This window comes from Phodopus roborovskii, unplaced genomic scaffold (genome assembly GCF_943737965.1).
Source record: "Phodopus roborovskii unplaced genomic scaffold, PHOROB, whole genome shotgun sequence".
In the NCBI taxonomy this organism is placed as follows: Eukaryota; Metazoa; Chordata; class Mammalia; order Rodentia; family Cricetidae; genus Phodopus; species Phodopus roborovskii.
The window spans coordinates 29,785,001-29,791,072 of NW_026126540.1; positions in this window are offsets into that span (position 1 = coordinate 29,785,001).

The following is a 6,072-nucleotide window of genomic DNA, read 5'->3' on the forward strand; positions in this document are numbered from 1 at the left end:
GCAAACCAAATAAGTGGAAAAACCAAACAAAAGAGAAAGTGAGGAGCACCAGCATTCACCATTTAGTTTCCTGACTGTGGGTACAGTATGACCTGCCACCTTCTGCTGCCAGCATAATGATATATAACCCCCTTTAGACAATGAGCCCAAACAACCTCCCCGCTTCTGTAAATTGCTTTTGTCAGGTATTCTGTCATAGCAACGAAAAAAAGTGATGAACACAAACACTAATGAGCAGAATTAGGAGCCAAGCCCACCTTGTCCCCCCACACAGCCATAGCTGTGTCTTCTGATGGCCATGGAGGTGAGACCTGGCCTTCTTCTAGCATCTGCAGTGTGAGTGAAAAAGAAGTTTCCTGCTGGCTTTCCAAAACTTCTCCTGCTTTATCTGCTTTTCTCTTCATCTGTTTGGAAGGGAAATGATCGTGTTCTGTCCACTAGATGGCAATATTATCTTTAAAATGCTTTTAAAGTAGCCTGCTGTTAATCTGGGAATTTCTTTTCCAGAGCAATTTCAGCCCTTTGTAAAGAGCTCCTAGGTACACTGGCCATCAGCTCTGATGTCACTGTATTTTGATTGACATCATCCATTACATCTCAGATCACATTTCTCTGTTCCAGAAAGCAGCTCATGGAAAGATGAATCTCTTTTAAACAAAATATTTATTTATTATGTATAAAGTGTTTTGCTTACATGTGCACTTGCATGTCAGAAGACAACAGATTTCATGGTGAGTCTCCATATGATGGCTGGAAGTTGAACTCAGAACTTCTGTAAGAGCAGCCAATGCTCTCAACCTCTGAGCCTTCTCTCCAGCTGGGGGAAGATGATTCTTTTTGTTTCTTTTTTTAATTTGTTTTTTTTTTTCTTATTTTACATATTGACCCCAGTTCCTTCTCCCTCATTCCCTCCCTCTCTCTCTCCCTCCCATCTCCCCTACCCTTCCATCCCATTTCCCTCCCCAACTCCACAGGGAGGGTGATGCCTTCCCGGAGGAGTCAATATAATCTGTCAAGTCATTTGGAGTAGGAACTGACTAGGCCCTCCCTCCTGCCTCTAGGCTAAGGGAATATCCCTCCATGGGGAATGTGCTCCCAAAGTTCTTTTTGTACAGCAAGGATACATCCTGGTTCCACTGTCAGAGGTCCCTTAGACTGCCCAGGCCTTCTAACTGAGACCCATGTTCAGGGGGTCTGAGTCTGCCCAATGGTGGTTTCCCAGCTATCAGTCTGGGGATCCATTAGCTCCTCCTTGTTCAGGTCAGCTGCCTCTGTGGGTTTCTGTAGCCTGGTCTTGTCCTCCCTCTCTGCATCTGGATTCTAGTTCGGCTCAGTGTTTAGCTGTGGGTGTCTGCTTCTGTTTCCACCAGCTACTAGATGAGAGCCCTGTGATGGTGGATAAGTTAGTCATCAATCTCATTATCAGGGAAGGACATTTATGGTAGCCTTTCCACTGCTGCTCAGATTGTTAGTTGGGGTCAGTCTTGTAGGTCTCTGGACATTTCTCTAGAGTCAATTTTCTCTTCAAACCTATAATGGCTCCCTCTTTTATGCTCTCTCTCCCTTCCCCCCTCTCTCTCGTCTATTCCTCCTGTGACTCAATCTTCCTAGTCCCACGTGCTTTCCTCTTCTCCCCTTCTCTTTCTCCAAACTTCTTCTCCACTCACTGCCCCCCCCAATATGCTCAGGATATCTTGTTCCTTTTTCCTTCTGTGATTCTGTGTGAATCTCTTAGAATCCTTCATGTATTCTAGTTTCTCTGGCGGTGTGAATTATAGGCTGATGATCATTTGCTCTGTGTCTAAAATCTATATATGAGTGAGTACATACCATGTTTTTCTTTTTGTGACTGGGTTACCTCATTCAGGATAGTTTCTTCAAGTGCCATCCACTTGCCTGGGAATTTCAAGATTCCATTGTTTTTTGTTTGTTTGTTTTGTTTTGTTTTCTGCAGAGTAGTATTCTATTGTGTAAATGTGCCACAACTTCTTTATCCATTTTTCAGTTGAAGGGCATCTAGGTTGCTTCCAGGTTCTTGTTATTACAAATAATGCTGCTACAAACATAGATGAACATATATGTCTTTGTGCATGGATGTGGATCATTTGGGTATATGCCTAAGAGGGGGATTGCTGGATCCTGTGGTAGACTAAGGGAAGATTATTCTTAAGCTTTGCTTCAAGTCATGTATTTATTAAGCTCTACATGTTATTTGAATTCTTTGTTCCTCAATTCTTCATATCTCCTGCACCATAAGGAGAAGTATCCTAGCTTGTTTTCTGTTCACTGTGGGGAGGAAAATGTTTATTCCAGGACACCAAGTTGTAGTCCATAGCTAAGGGGCACTAAGGCAGGAACCTGGAGACAGGAACTGAAGCAGGAGCCATGGAGAAGTGCTGCTTACTGGCATGTTATTAATGGCTTGTTCAGCCTGATTCTTTTTAAAACATAGCAGGGAACCATCTGCCCTGGATGGCACTGTCCTCATCTGGTTAGCTCCTCCTACCTCAGTCATTAATCAAGAAAATGCAAAGACAGCCTTGCCTAGAGGCCAACATGATGGAGATGTTTTCTCAATTGAGTCTCTCTTCCCATATGACTGTAGATTGTGTCAATTTGACAAAAATCTAACCGCACAAGAAGCAAATTAGCTGATGTATGTATTGCTGATAGTAGCTAGAGAAGAGAAAGTTCTCATAGGATACTCTCAAATTTGAACCATTTACCACCCTAGATCGTTTTTGAATAGGGTGATTGTACTGAGCCAAAAAGCATCCTTCTTCCAAGGTAAAACATTTGATATCAGGATTCAGTGCCCCCACCTCAGTGGATAGGTATAAGGTCACAGATAGAGCCATTTGAGGTGGAAGCTTGGCAGAATCTCTTGGGTTCTAGAGAATCTGGCAAAACAGGCCAGTTTTGAACTCATCTGAGAAATAGGATTAGAGTGCACTCAGGGTGTAACTGGGAAGCAGTATTTGTCTTTTTCAGGTGTCCATTACTACTCATTGAGCAACATGCCTCTTCAGTTTGGGCGATGAGAATGAGATACCATTCTAAGCAATTGTGGTACAGCCCAAAAGCAATTGCCCTCCATGAAATGCTGGAATCCTGTGCAATTTCAATGACTATTGATGAGGGGCTGCCTGGTCCTCAAGATCCTTCTGGTTTTGCCCTGTGATGTGTCTCATTTGAGATAGTTTTGCAAGTCAGGATGAATTCTGGACTTGGTTGTACATGCCTTAGAGTGCTATTTGTCCTTTGAAGGCAATCAGGTTAATGCTACCCTCCAGCGACTGAAATCAGTCATGGATAGGGCTAAGTCATATCAAAGGAAATTTGCTTATTTCTGATCCCATTATGAGTTATGAACTTTCAGCAGTGGCTAACCTATTGGTAGGGCCAGAGGCATTGCATGAGTTATAAGGACATATGGGAAGAGGCCTAAAAGGGGGCTGGTGGAGATCTAGGGAACAAGACAATGACTTTTGTTATAGATTGCACTATTTCTCCTTATTTGGTAGAGTCAAAAGTGTCCTCTAGCTTCTGAGTTCACTACATAGGCCAGATCAGACTAGAAAGAAATAGAGTATCAGGACCTGGTATTGAGCTTTCCTCAAGTCTTCTGGGGAAGAATGGGAGATCAAGATTCCATTCTCACCAACTTGTATTGGGAATCCTGGCAAAGACATCAGACCACCCCACAGCTCAATATTGAGAGGGTATGGAGAAGGCCTGCATTGTGCTTGGTAGAACAAAGTTCTCCTTTAATAAGAGCTAGTACTGTTGGCAACTGGGCTGAGGTTCAGCCACCTATGCTGTGGCCCTTGTCGAAATTATCAACTTTATACTTACCAAGAGGCAAACCTGTTTCAGTTACAAAGTTGGACACCCAGGTGGGACTTCTCCCTTGAAGGCTTGGGACTACTTTGCCTGCCACCAGGAGAATCAGTGAGCAATGGCATTTTGTCCTGGGTTGACTTTACTCTGTTGACAGAATCGGGCATGAATAGATAGATGGGAAAAGTTGAATCTTGGTGCCTGACTGCACTTATACAATTTGTGTTTAATTTAGTGGCTGCTCTGAACCTTTGGTTCAAATATTTATCTGGATTGTGAGTGATGCAAGACCCTTCTATCCATGGGTAGGGTCCTGGAGTGATAGGGAAAGACCTGTGCTGGAGATGCACTGAAGGGTCAGCATAAGTCTGAAGTTACAACAATCAGAGATCTGGGAGATTAAAAGAAATCTTGGTGCCAGATGCCTTCAGTGAAAGTTCTGGAAGATGGAAGAACATCTTTGTTCTAAAGCAGGGATCGGTTGGAGGCATATGTAGCTATGAAACCTGGGAGATTGAGAAAAAGCTACATCTTGGCTATTGACAATTAAAGGTTTGAGAAACTGGTTAGTGTCTGTCTCCATACTATGTACCTGCATCAAAATGAAGGTACCCCCAGGAGACCACTTCCTGAACATAATGCCATTAGCACAGACACTGAAATCAACAATTAATAAATGAGACCTCCTGAACTGAGAAGCTTCTGTAAGGCAAAGCACACAGTCAACAAGACAAAACGGCAGCCCACAGAATGGGAAAAGATCTTCACCAACCCCACATCTGACAGAGGGCTGATTTCCAAAATATACAAAGAACTCAAGAAGCTACTCACCAAAACACCAAATAAACCAATTAAAAAGTGGAGTACAGAACTGAATAGAGAATTCCCAGTAGATGAATCTAAAATGGCTGAAAGACACTTAAGAAATTGCTCAACATTCTTAGCCATCATGTAAATGCAAATAAAAACAACACTGATATACCTGTTAGAATGCCTAAAATCAAAAACACCAGTGACAGTTTATGCTGGAGAGGATGTGGAGTGGGACTGCAAACTCATACAGCTACTTTGGAAATCAGTATGACAGTTCCTCAGGAAGATGGGAATCATTCTACCTCAGGATCCAGCAATTCCACTCTTAGGCATATTCCCAAAGGAATATTCATATAACAAAGACATCTGTTCAACTATGTTCATAGCAGTATTATTTGTAATAGCCAGAACCTGGAAGCCACCTAGGTGCCCCTCAACTGAAGAATGGATAAAGAAAACGTGGTACATTTACATAATGGAACTACTCAGTGGAAAACAAACAAAACAAAACAAACAAACCAAAAACCAATGGAATCTTGAAATTCTCAGGGAAATGGATGGAACTAGAAGAAACCATCCTGAGTGAGTTAACCCTGTCACAAAAGGACACACATGGTATGTACTCACTCATATATGGATTTTAGACATAGAGCAAAGGATTACCAGTCTATAAGTCACACCTCCAGAGAGGTTAAGAAACAAGGAGGACCCTAAGAAAGACATACATAGTCCCCTGGTGATGGGAGATGTCATTCTGTAAATATATTTCTCTTACTGGTTAATGAATTAAGCACTGTTGGCAAATAAGAAGGACTAGGAGACAAAGAGGATTCTGGAGATGTAATAGGGAAGAGTTGAAATGTAGGACAAAGATGAGTAAGGAGTCTGTTAGAAATGGGTTAATATTTAAGACAGAGCTAGCCAATAAGAAGCTTTAGCCATTGGCCAACAGCTTTATAACTAAGAAAGTCTCTGTGTGTTATTTGGCACTGACACAGGCTGGCCTTACACCCCACCCCTTCTCCCTTCAAGAAGAGGAGAGGAAAGCAACTAGAGCTCCTGAACAAATTGGAAGCCTGAGGGAGGGTGGAGGGGAAGAAAGGAAGGAGGAAGAGGAGGAGAGAATAGGAAGGGAGGGGAGAAGAAAAGGGGAGAGGAGAACATGAGGGATCGGGAAGATTAGTCTGGAGATGAAAAGAGGAGAGCAAGAAAAGATACCTTAATAGAGGGAGCCAGTATAGGTTTAAAGAGAAATCTGGCATTAGGGAAATGTTCAGAAATCCACAAGGATGACCTCAACTAAGAATCTAAGCAATAGTGGAGAGGCTGCATTAAATGCCCTTCCCCTATAATGACATTGATGACTACCTTATATGCCATCCTAGAGCCTTCATCCAGTAGCTGATGGAAGCAGAAGCA